The sequence below is a fragment of the Suncus etruscus genome, chromosome 1 (genome assembly GCF_024139225.1).
Source record: "Suncus etruscus isolate mSunEtr1 chromosome 1, mSunEtr1.pri.cur, whole genome shotgun sequence".
In the NCBI taxonomy this organism is placed as follows: domain Eukaryota; kingdom Metazoa; phylum Chordata; class Mammalia; order Eulipotyphla; family Soricidae; genus Suncus; species Suncus etruscus.
The window spans coordinates 29053241-29069714 of record NC_064848.1 but is presented as its reverse complement, the minus strand read 5'-3'; the positions used below and the strand labels follow the sequence as shown (position 1 = coordinate 29069714).

Sequence of the window (16474 nt, the reverse complement as noted above, 5' to 3'; positions counted from 1 at the left end):
CCTTTATGTACTTTATGAATTCAGTTTTGATATCAATATATTTAATTAATTTTTATTTGAATTTTATGTATGGGTTAGGAAATATATGTCTATTCATTTGCATGTGGTTAACCTGTTTTCTAATCATCATCTTTTAAAGATGTTTTTTCCTTGCTCTACTTTATATTTTTTGCTTTTTTATTGAAGATTAGCTAATCATAAGTCTCTGTCTTTATATTTTTAACTTTCTTCCATTTATTGGAGAATCTGTCTTTATTTCACTACTATGCTGTTTTAATTACTGCTTTGTAGTACAGCCTGAATTTGAGAAAAGAGATATTGCCTATATTATTTTTTAAAGAATTGCTTTAGCTATTAAAGGGGTTTATTTTATATGAATTTCAGAAGTGTTTAATCTATTTCTTTAAAAAAAAATTGCCATGGATATTCCTTCTAAGGATTCTATTGAAACTATAATGATTTGGGGAGTAGTGTCATTTTGATTATGGTAATCCTTCCAATATAGGAATAGGAATGTTTTTTCATTTCCTTGAGTCCACTTTTATTTAAGTAATGTTTTGTAGTTTTCTTTGTATAAGTCTTTCACCTCTTTCATTAAGCTAAGTACTGTTTCATTGGCACAATTTTGAATGGAGACTTTTATTTTTTAATTCTCTTATATATATTTCATTATTTTTATATAGATATATCTGTGGACTTTTGTGGGTTAAATTTGGAGCCTGCTAAACATCTATTGTTTCTTGGAGGTTTATTTTTTTTACTGACTTTTTATATATGCTATCATGTCATCCACAAGTAGTGAGAATTTGGCTTTTTTCTAATCTGGATAACCTTAATATATTTTTCTTCCCTAATTTACGTAAGTATATTCAATACTATAATGAATAGATGTGTCAAGAGCAGCAAACAATACCTTTTGCTTGATATTAGCGGCCAGGATTTTAGTTATACCTCAATAACTATATTTTCTGCTGTGGCTTGTGGTAAATTGCTTTGACTAGAATGAGGACAGTTCCTTCAGTTCTCATCCTATAATGGATAGGTGCTGGATCATTATCATGAATAAGTGCTTAATCTTGTCAGAAGCTTCCTAGTCATTAATTGATATTGCTGTTTTTGTTTGGTTGTTTTGTTTTTGGGCCAAACTCAGTGGTGCTCAAGTGCTACTGCTGACTATGTGCTCAGAAATTGCTACTGGCAAGCTCAAAGGACCCTATGGAAAGCTGGAGATCGAACCTAGATTGGCTGCATGCAAGGCAAATGCCCTGCCCTCTGTGCTACCATTCTAGCCCCAATCATGTGGTTATGTTTTTCTTATCGATAAGATGTATTAACTTGACTAACTTATGCATGTTAAACCATCCTTGCATTCCTAGAAAGAATCCTACTGGGTCATGATGTATATAATTTGATGATTTCTTGGATTTTCTAGTATTTTGTTGAGTTTTTTTTTTTTTGGGGGGGGGGCTACACTCAGAGGTTACTCTGGCTCTGTGCTCAGAAATCATTCCTGGCTAGGGGGATCATATGGGATGCCTGAGATCAAACTAGGTTCCTCTTGGATCTGCCGCATGCAAGGCAAATGCCTTACTGATGCGCTATTGTGCTGGCCCCTTGTTGAGGATTTTTAAGTCTATATTTATCAAGGATATTCCTTATGATTTTTTTTCTTGATTTTGTGGTGTCTTATACTTTCAGTATCAGAGTAATGTTTGCTTCATAGAAACTCTTCAGGAGTGGGCTATAGCTATAGTATATTGGGTAAAGTAATAGCTTTGCACATGGATGACTTGGGCTCAATCACAAGCATCCATATGGTATCCAGTGCACCACCGGGAGTAATTCTTGAATGCAAAGCCTGAAGTAAAATCTGAGATGGGTGTGGCCTCAAAACAATAAAATAAATACATAGGTAGTTAGAAATATAGATTTAAAAAGCTGTTTGAGAGTATTTCTTTCTTCAATTTTCTGAAAGATCCTAAAAATGATTGACAGTCTGTTTTCTGTAAACATTTGAAACAGTTCACTAGTAAATCCATCTGGGATTGGGCTTTTTTTGCTTTACTTTACCATTTATGTTTCTTCTATAGTGATAGATCTTTTCAGTTTTTATATATCTTCTGTTTCAACCTTGAAAAATTATAGGAACCTAAGAAATTATCTAATTCTCTGTGTCACTGTGATGAAAATATTTTTTGTTTTGTTTTTTTGGGCCACAAGCAGTGATGCTGAGGGGTTACTCATAAATCGCTTCTGGCTTGGGGGACCATTTGGGATGTGGAGACTAGAACCGAGGTCTCTCCTGAGTCAGCCATGTGCAAGGCAAATGCCCTATCACTATGCTATCACAAGATTTTTAAAGTAATTTCTTGTACATTTGGATTTCAGTAGTATCTAGTGTAATATTCACCCTTTCATTCTGATTTGGCTTACCAGAATTTTCTCTTTTTATATTTGTTCCATGCTCATTGTTTATATATTTTTATTTTAAAGAGCTCTTTGTTTAATTATACTTTTAGGGTTTTCCACCCTGTTTTATTATTTTCATCTTGCCTGCTTTGGGGTCCTTTTATTGGACATTTTCCAATTTCTTAAAATGTGCAGTCAAGTTATTTATCTGGGCCTTTTCTTCTAATAAATTTTTGCAAAGCTATAAACTTTCCTCTTAACAAAACTTTTTGTTGTGTTGTACAAGTTCTGATATCTCATGTCCTTGTTCTCAATTGTTTCCAAGAATATTTTGATTACTGATATGACCTATTGTTTGATCAATAATTAGCTAATTTCCAGGTGTTTGAATTATTTCTTTGTTTTTGCTTGTGTTTAACTACTAGTCAATTCCTAATGGTCTGAGAAGGTAGTTGATATCTATTATTTTGATTTGTAGAGGTGTTTTGTGTCCCATCCTGCAGTCTGTTTAGAGAATTAACTTGTGCATTGTAGAATACTGAGTTCTCCACTTTTTGGGGTTGCTCTATCTTCTATTTTTCCCTTCCAAGTCCATATGTGCTTGCTGAGTTTACTCTGATTTCACTATAAGGGATGAGAAAGTGATTTTGAATTCTCCAAAATTTTAGTGTTTTCATTGATTTATTTCTACAAGTCAATTTGATTAGTTAATTGGTTTGCTAGTCCCTCATTAGGTGCATATATATTTAGGAATGTGAGTTCTTCCAGATATACATATTCCTTAAACATTAACAAATGATCTCTTTTTTCTTTTATAGCCTTTTTGAGTATAAAATCTATGTTAAATATATAATAAAAATAAACATAAACATAAACATAAGAATCTGTTAACATATTTGTTTGTTTAACCTAGATTTTCAGTGGGGTGATACTTTTGCATGAATTGTCATCCAACCTTTAACTTTGAGTTTCTTTGCTCTACTAGTAAAATGTGTTTCTTATAGGTAACAGAATGTTGCATTAAATTTAATAATCCATCTTGCTACTCTGTGTCTCTTAATTGATGTATTAGACCATTGATAATGTGCAAGATTATTGGCAAGGGGCTTTGTGACATCTTTCTGCAGTAATTTGTTGTTGTGTTTATGTGTTGCCTTGCCTTAAAGAAGCTCCTTCAGTCATCTTGTAAGTTGGTTTGCAGGGATCTCAAACTCGCAGCCCACGGGCCATTTGTGGTCCTCTGTACAACATTTTGTGGCCCTACCCTAGAGGAATCTTTTTTTGTTTTGTTTTGTTTTGTTTTGTTTTGTTTTGTTTTAGTTGTTGGGTCACAGCCCCCAATGTTCAAGGCTTACTACTGATTTTACACTCAAGGATCACCCTGACTTTGCCTCCTGTGGTCCCCAGGTAAATTGAGTTTGAGACCCCTGGTTTAGAGTCTGTGAAGATCCTGAGCTATTATTTAATCCATGAAATTGTATATTGTTCTATCAGATCTCAGTGACAGTCTTGCTGGATAAAGTGTGTTGTGCGTGTCATGACTTTTTACACATATAATCACGTCTGTAGGCCTGGAAATTCTTGTATGATAGGTCTTCTGTAAATCTTAAGGATATTCCTATGTATATGATTTACAGTTTTGAGCTGATGTTTTTAATATTTTATTTATATCTATGGTTTTCATCATTCTAATTATGATGTGTCTTGGAGTTTTATTTGCATCTTGTTTACCTGACATTTTTTGGCTTCTTGGATCTGGGTACATGTGATTTCAAGCTCTGGGAACTTCTCAGCAATGATATTCTTTTCTTTGATAATAATATTTTATTTAATCACCATGATTATAAACATGTTTGTTTTAGTCATAAAAAAGGACATTCCCCAGCATCAGTGCAACATTCTCACCTATGCACCCTATTCCCCTCCTCCTTAGTTCCCCTGCTTGTATTTAAGACAGATATTTAATTTATCTCACTCAGTACTATTATCATGATAGTTCTTAGTGTATTTATTCTTCTAACTGCACCCACTGCTCTTTGTGGTAAGCATTATATTGTGAGCTGGTCCTCCCTGCTCTCATCTCTATTAATTCTGTGTACTAGTGCAATAATGTCTTCAATTTTTTTTTAATTTTTTCAGTTGTGTCTGTGTCTGTCTCTCTCCCTTTGACTTATTTCACTCAGCATAATAGTTTCCATGTCCATAGAGGAAAACTATATGACTTGAGTTTTCCTGACGGCTGCATAGTATTCCATTGTATATATGTACCACAATTTCCTTAGCCAGATGTTGTTGGGCATCTGGGTTGTTTCCAGATTCTGGCTATTGTAAATAGTGCTGCAATCAATATGGCTGTGCAGAAGATATTTTTATATTGTGTTTTTGTGTCCCTAGGGTATATTCCTAGAAGTGGTATTTCTGGGTCATATGGGAGCTCAATTTCCAGTTTTTTTTTTTTTCAGGAATCTTCATATTGTTTTCTATAAAATAAAAGCTGCTCAAGACAGCATTCCCATCAGCGGTGAATGAAAGTTCCTTTCTCACCACATCCCCATAAGCACTAATTGTTCTTGTTATTTTTTTTTGTGATGTGTTCCAGTCTCTGTGGCATAAGGTGGTACCTCATTGTTTTTTTTTTTTTATTTGCAGTTCCCTGACGATTAGTGATATGGTTATTTTTATGTGCCTTTTGGCCATTTGTATTTCTTCATTGAGGAAGTGTATGTTCCTTTCTTCACCCCAGTATTTGATGGGGTTAGATGATATTTTTCTAGTTAAGTTATGTCAGTACCTTGTATATCTTAGATATTAGCCCCTTCTCTGATGGATATTGGGTGAATAGTTTCTTCCATTCTGTGGGTGGCCTTTTTATTCTTGTCATTATTTCCTTTGAGGTATGAAAGCTTCTTTGTTTAATATAGTACCATTTGTTTACCTCTGTTTCCTCTTGTTTGGACAGTGATGTTTGCTCCTTGAAATGCTTTAGTCTCAATGTCATGATGGAGTGTTTTACCTACATGTTCTTTTATATACCTTATCTGATATTAATTCATTTGGATTTGACCTTTGTGCATGATGTTACATGGATGTCTGAGTTTGCTTTTTTTTTTTTTTTTTTTTTTTTTTGGTTTTTGGGTCACACCTGGCAGTGCTCAGGGGTTATTCCTGGCTCCAGGCTCAGAAATTGCTCCTGGCAGGCACAGGGGACCATATGGGGCGCCGGGATTCGAACCGATGACCTCCTGCATGAAAGGCAAACGCCTTACCTCCATGCTATCTCTCCGGCCCCGAGTTTGCTTTTTTAAATGTGACTGACCAGGTGTCCTAACACCACTAGTTAAAGAGGCTTTCCTTGCTCCACTTTATGTTTCTTGCCCCTTTACCAAAGTTTACTTGATTGTATTTCTTGTAGACATTCTCTGAATACTGAAGTCTATTCCATTGATCTGAGAATCTTTTTTTATTCTAATACCATGCTGTTTCAATAACTATTGCTTTGTAATACAATTTAAAGTTTGGGTAAGTGATGCCTTCCATCTTTCTCTTAAGAGTTGCTTTAGTTTATCCACATATTTAAAGAATATCATAGGTATCCTTAGAGGAATTGTGTTAAATCTGTAAAATGTTTTTGGGAGTATTGACATTTTTATGATGTTAATTCTCCAAATTCATTAATAGGGTATGTGTCTCCATTTCCTTGTGTCTCTTTTTATTTCTGTAGCAGTGTTTTTTGGTATAGGTTCTTCAACTCTTTAGTTAAGTTGACGTCAAAGTATTTAATTTTGTGTGGTACTAATATGTATGTGATATTTTTAATTGTCTATTTCTTCTCTATCATTATTTGTGCATAAGAAGGCCATTGATTTTTGAATGTTAATTTTATAGCCTGCCACTTTGCTGTATGAATCTATTGTTCTCAGAAGCTCTTTGATTGAGTCTTTAGGGTTTTCTAAATATATTATAATTTGTCTGCAAACACTGAGAGCCTGATTTCTTCTTTTCCTACATTTTTCTTGCCTAATTTCTATTGCCAGTACTTCTAGTACCATACTTTCCAGCATATAAAATGACTTTTGAAACGAAAAAAAGTCAACCGAAAATTGGGGGGTTGTCTTATATGCCAAGTATATACCAAAAAACATTTCAACATGCCACTAAACAAAAATCGTCTGGATATTGCCACGAAATGAATTTTCCAACGTGATTCTGCACCAATCACTGCAAGGCTGCTCAGACCGCCTCTCTAACTCAGCCAATTCAAGCAGGTTTTTTATGCATGAAAATTAGACAATGTTCTGTACAGAATCTACACTGTAAAAAGCCTGCTCAGATTGGCCAGAGCATAGAGGAAGTCTATTACAGTATAACCTTTGAACCTTTGCTTGTTGTGATTGGCTCACTGTGGTACATACAGTTGCACGTATGTTTTATACATGAATATAGGCCTAAACCTATGTTTTAACTGTAAAATTAGGGGGTCGTCTTATATGACAGAAAATATGGGACTATATTGAAAGTAGTGGTGAGTAGGGGTAGACTTGTACCAGATTGTAGAGGAAAGGCTTTTAGTTTATATCCATTTAGAATATTTGCAATTGACTTTTTAGATGGTCTTGACTGTATAGAGAAAGTTTCTTCAATTCCCATTTTACTGAGAGTTTTTATCATGAACAGGTATTAGACCTTATCACATGCTTTCTCTGCATTTATTGATATAATCATATGTTATTTCTTTTTCTTTTGTTGCTTTGGTGTATTATATAGATTGGTTTGCATATATTAAACCATATTTACTGCTCTGGAATGTAATTACTTTGTCTTCATAAGGCATTGTTTTCTATTTGCTAGGATTTCGTTGAGGATTTTTACATTTGTGTTCATCAATGATATTGGTCTGTAGTTTTCATTTTTGCAGCATCTTTGTCTGTTTTTGGCAACAGAGTAATGTTAGCTTCATAAAGATTATTTCTGAATGTTTTTGTTTATTCAATTTCCTGGAGTGCCTGAAAAGTATTGGTAATAGGTCGTCTTGATTAGTTTGAAAGAATTTGATTTGAATCCATCTGGGCCTGGCTTATATTTTGTGGAAGACTTTTGATTACCATTTTAATTTTCTCAATAGTGATGGGTGTATTTAGATATGCTACATTATCCTGATTCAATCATGGAAGATTAAAATAGTCCATGTTTTATCATGATTGACCTATCAAGGGCTAACAGGGTGGTATTGAGTTTTGCCACTACTATCATGTTGCTATTGATGTTTCTTTCAGATTTGTCAATAACTGTTTTAAATATTTTGCTGGTCCCTCTTGGGTGCATATATGTTTAGGAGTATGTTTTTTTTTTCTGTTGTACATATCTTTGATTATTACGGAATGTCCATCTTTGTCCCTTATAATGTTTTTAAATCTAATGTTTGTGTCATCTGATATTAATATGGCTACTCCAGCTTTATTTTTTTTTAAAGGAGCAAGATTTACTGTGGTGGGTAGGATGGGGCGGTGAGCAGAGATTAGGAGCCTATACCAAGGCACTCAAGAACAGTGCATGCCATTTGTCTAGAGCTCACGATTGGGATGTACTTGACTCCATAGCCATCTGGATGTGGCATTCCTCAGCCACTATGTCCTCAAGCTCATCTACATTAAACATGGTAAAGCCCAACTTTTTTGGAGATTTGGATCTTCTGGAAACCGGAAAACTTGAACTTGGCCCAACGTAGAGCCTCAAGCACATGTTCCTTGTTCTGCAGTTTGGTGCAAATGGATATAAAGACGTCCTATGTGGATCTGGCTACAGTGCACTGGGGCTTTCCAAAGGCCTCCTGCAGAGCTCATAGGAACATCCAATAAAGAATGTCTCCAAGGTTCCTTTTTACAGTCCATACAATCTACAGGCTGCATTCAATACCGAGAAGGCTGCTTGCTGTCTGCAAGACTACTCCAGCTTTTTTAGTTTTGCCACTATATCCTACCACTGCCTTCTGCCTCGAGGATTTCTTGTGACAGGTCTGTTGTAAATCTTAAGGCCTCTTCACTGAATGCAATTTCCCTTTTTGATCTTGCTGCTTTCAATATTTTATCCCTATCTGTGGAATTCTCATTGTGACAGATGTGCTTTTGGGTGCTTTCTTTGGATCTCTTTTAGCTGGTTCTCTTTAAGCATGCAATATTTGGTTGCATGCACTCTTTAGCTCTGGGAGTTTCTCTGCAAAGATGTCCTTGACTGTTGATTTTTCCTTGAGATTTTCTTCCCGGCTCTTTATGAGTCCAATGATTCTTGTGTTGTTTCTATTGAGTTTATTAATGACTTCTATTTTCGTAAGTTCACATTATTTGAGGATTTTTTCATTGTCTGATCGTTTGCTTTAAGGCTCTTTTCTAATCTCTGCTGCTGTATATAGTTGTTATCTAACTCATCTTCCAGTTCACTGATTTGATCCTCAGCTGCTGTTATTCTGTTGGAAAGTCTTAACAGTCTTTACATTTTGCCAACCAAAATTTTCAGTCCTGTTATTTCAGTTTGGAGTATTTGAATTTCTATTTTCATATCCTCTTGATTCTTATTTGTGGTTTGTTTAGCTTAATCCATGGTTTCTTTTATTTCTCTAAAGATACACTATATTTCTTCTCTAAATCCCTTATTTGAGAAACTAAATAGGTGGTTGGCACTTTTTTGGTCATGAGAGCTGGCATATTCATTCTCTATGGATGGTGTTGGCCTGCGTTCTTTTCCCATTGTCACGCCTGTAGTGTGCCCTTTCTGCAGGCCATCTTACCTGCAATCACGGGTCTTCTGCAGACTCTTCTAGGCAGGGAGTATTGGCATTAGCTGAATTAAATGGCTTGAGGTGGCAATCAGGCACCACCCTTCTTGGGCGGGGATATCTCCCCTTCATTCAGGAGCCTTTTGTAGATGCTTCTGGGTGGGGTTGGTCCTAAAACCTGCAGCCCAGGCTCTGAGCAGCAGCAGTGTTGAAATCATGTGGCGGAAATCAGCAATGGTGGTTTTGATTATTGCTTCCTCTTTGGGATTATCTTTTAGCCTTTTGGTGCCCCAATATTGTTACTCTTGAATTTAAAATAATATTTAGTGATATATATTTGATTAAGTTATTTTGATTGAAATAATGCACATAGATTGGTAATACATAAGTAAAATATTATAAAGCCTTCAAGATATCATATTCATAATTATTACTGTAGATTATAATAACTAGCATTGCTGTAGAGTATGTGCTCTGTATCAGGCACTGAACTGAGTGCTTTTATTTTTTCTCTATTTGGGTCATTTTCTATGTCCATATAAAAATGGGATCAGAGATTAAAGATTGGTTTCATTTATTTCCATTTAATTTTATAAATTCTAAATATTTTTCATTTTACTAAGCATATATATATTCTGTTTTGCAGCTACAAGGTAGTTAATTTTGTGGTAGTAAACCTAATAGGAGCACACATTTTTTGTGATTCTAAAGCCACGGAAGAGCTTAAGATCTGCTTTTTCTATAAATCTTCCTAACAGAAAGTCAATAAAGTATAACCTATTATTATTTCATATTAAAGAAGTTCAACCAGTGTTTTGGTATTTGAAAGAGAATTATCTTGTGTTTGTATATCCACTCTGAAGTTCTGATATCAAACAACTATTATTTAGCATTATATACTTAAGCAGTATAATTCCGAGAGAGCTATTTTCTAGAAATATTTAAAAATAAAATAAAATCTAAGTATTGGAGCCATGCAGATTTTTAGAGTGCATTAGTTTACTGACATTTAACATGTAGTGTTTCTATTACCTTTTTTGGGGGGTGGGTTGACTTGGTTTTGGCTGAGTTCTAATGGTAACTATTCTGTGATTTTAAATGAATGTATTTGTTGAGGCCCATGTGGTTTGAGTCATCTGTCCCTTTAATTATTTTTAAGACAGAAAATGAGAGTGATGGATTGGTTTCAGGGTGTGAACACCAGTCTCTGATTGTAATTTAGAAGATATGTGGATCTGGATCTGAATTTGATGGGCAGGCTGCCTGGTTAACAACGCAAGCTTCCATTATCTCAAGAATATTGCCATGTATCTGCTATCTCTCTTTTCATACTGAGAGACCTCACTATGAAAAGGCATTTTCCTTTTGTGTGTGAGACAGATATCTGTTTGATTCTTTAACGTTTTGCAAACCTGGAAGTTTCAATCAAACTAAAAGAGCAACATTTTTATTCAGGAAGGAAGGAACTACCTGTTTTATTTCCTTCTCCAACATTTACTCCCCTCTTTTTACCATAAGTTAGAAATAGTTAATAAACAAGAGTCAGAGAGAGAGTAAAATGGTTTAGGACCTTGCATTGCACGTGACTGACATATGTTTTAACGCTGGTACTGCATTTGCTCCCCTGAGCTTGAGGAAGGAAATCTTTGAACTCAGAATCAGGAATAATTTCTGAGCACTGCACAGTATCTTTTCCTTTTTTTATCTCCCTCAACATCCCAAACATATCCAAGACACAAAATCTATTATTTGGTTACTGAGAACCAGTGCAATAGTTATGGCACATGCACACATCCTACTGGAGTTCAATTCTCTGCATCACATGATTTCTTGAGCATAGCAGTTTTGAGCCTTAGAGACCTCCAGAACCTATTTCTGTGGTCAGGATATCTCAGCACTGTAGGACCTGAGAAGAACAGCATTATCTGGTTTCTGCATCAAGTCATTGGCTATGCTGGCCTAGAACCACTATTGGGACCCTTATATCTCCTGAGAATTATTTTGGAGATAATTTTCTACTAACTTAAAATTGATATGTGATCTTGTTTTCTTTCCTGCTTTGTTTTGGGGCCACCAGAATGTCTGTGGTTACTCCAGGCTCTATACTCAGATATTATGGTATTTTTGGTGATGATCAGGGACCATGGGAAATGCTGGAGATCAAACCCAGGCTGGCCACATGCAAGGCGAGTGAAGTACCCATTGTACTGTCATTCCACCCCTATCATTTTATCAAGTGCCATGCAGAAGTTAAAAGGTCAGAATATTATTGAGTGTTTAAAAATAGGTGGAGATCAATATAGCTCCATCAAATATGAATTGCTACATATTATTCATTTCATACATAACTTTTACATAGCTACCATGCTCAGAATTATTAAGTTATATGACTTAGAATCCTTTGTAATCATCATGTTTTAACTTTTAAAAGTTAGTGTATACTTGTTTTATTTACATTCCTTTCTCTCTAGAATACGCCCATATGCCTTTGATAAGAGGTTATGTTTTAATAAAAGTCATATTAAATTAGATGCTGTGAAGAACTGATCTTTTTTTATATACCTTTGTAGGACATTTTGAGTCTTACATACTCATTTTAATATTCTTACTTTTTATTTTCTATTGTGAAGGGATATATATATATATATTTTTTTTTTTTTGCATTGGTTTTTGGGCCACACTTGGTGATGCTCAGGAGTTACTCCTGGCTATGCACTCAGAAATCGCTCCTGACTTGGGGGACCATATGGGATGCCAGGTGATTGAACCGTAGTCTATCCTAGGCTAGCATGGGCAAGGAAGATGACTTACCGCTTGCACCACCACTCTGGCCCCAGAAGAGATATATTTTTGTACATGCAATGCCTTATGTCACATAGTTAATATAAACACCAATTGTTTTATTTTCCACATCCCTAAATAGCAATGGCTGATACATGGAAGGCAAAATATTTATTCTTATTAAATAATCTTTTAGAATCTTTTTTAGCATTTAAAATCTATTTAAATCCACCTACCAGTGTACTTTCAAATATTACAACCAAGTTTTCCCGTAGAATAAACACATGGACACAAAAATACAAACATGTACATATTTTTAATTTAGAGTAATTCTAAAATCTAGATTTCTTTGAAGAAGTTAGATATGTATATTTTTTTGTGGTTTTTGTGGTCACACCTAGCAGTACTCAGGGGTTACTCCTGGCTCTGTGCTCAGAAATTGCTCCTGGCAGGCATGGGGGGCCATATGGGATGCCAGAATTCGAACCACCATTGGCCTAGGGTCCACTTGCAAAGCAAATGCCCTACTGCTGTGCTATCTCTCTGGTGGTTGAAGGGAGATGGGGTGCATTGTTTGAGGGAATGCACTGGTGAAGGAGGTGTTCTTTTTGTGACTGATACCTAATTATAGTCATGTTTGTAATCACATTGTTAAAATAAAGATATGAAAATATTGTCATTTTATCAAATAGGAATATGGAAAATACATGGAAAATGTGATTATCAACTGAATCCTAACATTTAAAACCGGATATTAGTGTTGGGCTTATTTACAAAGACATTTAAAGTTAGAGAACAAAACTCAAGTTGATCTGTATATCTGGTACCAGTTAGAGGTAGATTACAAAAAGGTGATGGCTCAGGATAAGTGAAAGGTTGGTGTTCTGCCAGGCTACTGGCCTTTGCTAGTTTTGTAATTAATATGTAATTATTTATTTTTCTATATGTAATTTTGTGTATCCTGTTTCTCCTTCTAAATAGATGCCAGGTTTAGCAATACAGTTCATTCAATTTAAACATGCTAAAACTACTTGCTCTGTCCTTCTAAGAGGATTAGAAAAAAGCATGTGCTAAGTGTGAGTAGATACAGTTTGAAGCAATGTGGGAGTGGAGATGGAGATGAGAGTGAGAATTAATAAAAAAGAATAAAATAATTTAATAAATCAAATTAGAGATTTAAACTGCATACTTTGATTAGCATAGTTAGGGATTTCTTCAAATGTACTAGGAATTAATATGCCATGTTTACTAAAGTTAGTTAAATAGTAATATTGTTTCATATGTATAGTGGATAGGTTTCAGTAAGTTTATGAAGCAGTGAGATTGATTTTAATAGGTACTCATGTGTTGTTGGCCTCAAAGTTCACTTTGGAGAGGCCCTGGAATTCTGGAATTCTGGGAGGTAAAAGAGAAATAAGATTGTCTTTATTCCAACTAAAATTTATTTATTTTTGTGCAGTGAGATAGTTTTTATTGAATGAGCCTTACTTAGATGTAAGACAGAGGAAAGAGAGGAAGAATGAGGGCTTGAAGACCAAGTCTCAGCTAAATTTTAAATTTTTGTATACCTAAATGACATAAATATTAGCATTCTCTCTCCCTGGTATTTCAGACTGGTAGTTGTGCCATTATATGTTACCCACATTGACTCACACTGCAGGGGTGCAGAGAACTAGTGTGGATAGATAACAGTCTTGTGGAAAAAATAAGAATGTGAACGAGGGGCCCGGAGAGATAGCACAGCAGTGTTTGCCTTGCAAGCAGGCGATCCAGGACCAAAGGTGGTTGGTTCGAATCCCGGTGACCCATATGGTCCCCCTTGCCTGCCAGGAGCTATTTCTGAGATGACAGCCAGGAGTAACCCCTGAGCACCGCCAGGTGTGGCCCAAAAACCAAAAAAAAAAAAAAAAAATGCAAACGAGGATATTTGCTCACAGCAGCTCTCTTATTGCCACTGACTGTTCATTCCAGTAAGAATTCTGAGTAAAAAATTATCAACTATGGATTCCAGGAATTGTGTTCCTTATGACATACCTGTAATTATGTTGATCATGGCTACCTCTTTCAGTATTCAATCAGAAGCAGGAAGGAGGTAGATAGGCAATGAGTTAGAAAATTTTGGTAAATGTCTTTAAGAAACATAACGAAATGTTTCTTTAGCAAGTTCACACATTTGAAAATTTGAAGATATATATGCCAGAGATATTTTTATACTGTGTAATTGTGAAAAATGTGTAATTAATGTCTTATACTGTGCTCAAATTCCTTAGCATGTTTGTTGGCAAGATTAAACCTATAAATGTACCTATGTGCATTGCTATATAAAGGGAGAATACAAGAGAGACCTTAATCTTATATAATTAAGAAATATTTTAGATAATCTTTAAGATTTTGCAAGGAAACACAATCAGATATTTAGATTGTATTGACATGCTTTATTATTTCTGAAAATTGATAGGAAATATACCTAGATATTTATATATATGCATATATTTTTTCTTCATGTCTCTGCTGGGTGTGATTAGGACCATTTCCTACCTGTTTCTTCAGAAATCACTTTTTGCTGTACTTAAGGGATCATGTATATGGTTACGAGATTGAACCATGGTCAGTCACATTCAGAGCAAACACTACTCTCTGTATCATATCTAGGATTCAGGAAATTTGTATTTTTTACATTTCAATATTTTAGAATATTCTAAAATTTCAATATTTTAGTTTTTCTGGATTTATTTTTGGCAATTATATTTAGACCAAAGTAGTTACTTCATTAAAACTACATCTAACTTATCAGTAGGGTCATATTTAATTTTCATAAACTATCTGAGGAAGACATTTTTTCTTACTTTGCAAATGACACCTTGAGTAGAAATAAAATCCACAAACTTTAAATGTGATATAAATCTAATGTTTTTGACTGCAGAATTCTTGCTATTAACTAACATTATTTTCAAAACTACAATTATATTTATTTGGATAGAAAATCAGTGCATATGATACATTAAGCTAGCTAATGAAAAAATATAAAAATAATAGAATATAAAATGCCATTGTATATACTAAATATGCATTGTATATAATGTTATAAAGCTTTTAATGGTTGGTAACTGTATATTTAGGTGCACAACTACTTACTCGTTATTCAGTTATAAAAATTTGTTTTTAAAATTTTGAATCAAGTCTATAAGTTTCTGCAAGCTATTGTAGACCTTTCAATGACTTGAAATATTAGGTGTTTAGTAAATTTTTAATTATTTGAATTAATATATTACTCTGTAAAAATACACAAAGTGTGAGACTGTAAGACTTCTATCTAATTGTCTGTGGAATTGAACTGCAAGTGTTTGTCATGGTTTTCAAACAAAGAAGCTGTTAGGAACTCAGTATAATAATTTAAAATGTATCCAGGATCAACATAAATTTAAAGTCTTTATATACTTCAAGTTGGCTGTTTTTCATTAGTTTAAGAGATTCTTTAACATATTTTTTCCTTTTTTGCGGTGAGCGGTTTGCATTTGGTGAACAATCGGCTTGTTTCTGGCTCTACATTTAGTATTACTCCTTGCAATGCTTGGGGTGATATGTGGTACCAGGAATTAAGCTCACATTGGCTTTGTGTAATGCATGTAACTTTCCTTCTGTACTATTCCTCTCCCCAAATTTAGACTCACTATTATTTTTTTTAAATGGTAAACCACACCCAGAAGTGCTCAGGGGTCACTCCTGGTTCTGTGCTCAGGGTTCACTCCTAGAGGGAAGATGTGTCTATGGGGTGCTGGGATTGGCGTGTGCAAGGCAAATGCTCTGTCTGCTGTACTATTATTCTGGCCCAATTAAACTTACACTTTTAATACAAAACTATTAAACTATTAATAACTGTAAATTACAGTTTTTAAATTAAAACATGTTACAAAGTAAATTTGAAAAACTAAATGCCTGGATAATATGTAATCTTGGTCCATTCTTGGCAGGCACTGAGGATCTTATGGGGTGCCTGGGATCATCAACCCAGGTAGGCCACATGCCTGCTGTGTTACTGCTCCCACCCAATTAGGTTGTTTTGAACATTGTGAAGATGAGAGGAGAAGGAGTTTAGATCACATCTGGTGGTGTTCAAGGATTACTGGCTGCATGGACTGTTGGCTATGTTGGGGAAACAAATGTGGAGGATTAGCATCATGTAAGTCAGGGGCCTTAATCGCTATAATATCTTCCAGCCCAGACCCTGGAAGCTCAAAACTTCTGGTTCTGTGCTTAGGGATCACTCCTGGCAGGCTCAGGGAATCATATTGGATTTCAAGGATTCAATCCAGGTTGGCCACATGAAGTCAAGAACCTGTTGTTCTGTCACTTTGGCCATAGTACCTGTAATATTTTCCTGGCCCCTGCAGCATTGGTTTTAATAGAAAAACTGTGGGAAACATCTTTCAAACATGTTGGGACCAGTCAAATAAGTTATGTATATTAATAATGGAATATTATTTAGGTATACAGAATGAGGAAAATAATGATTTT

General features: G+C 34.9%; 1 protein-coding gene and 1 pseudogene across 3 annotated transcripts in view; one reads left to right on the top strand and one right to left on the bottom strand.

Annotated features, from left to right (window-relative positions):
• IKZF2 (IKAROS family zinc finger 2) overlaps window positions 1-16474 on the top strand; it is a 189958-nt gene that overhangs the window by 36304 nt on the left and 137180 nt on the right. The gene's annotated exons all lie outside the window — the stretch shown is intronic.
• Window positions 8266-8373, bottom strand: LOC126030422 (uncharacterized; annotated as a pseudogene).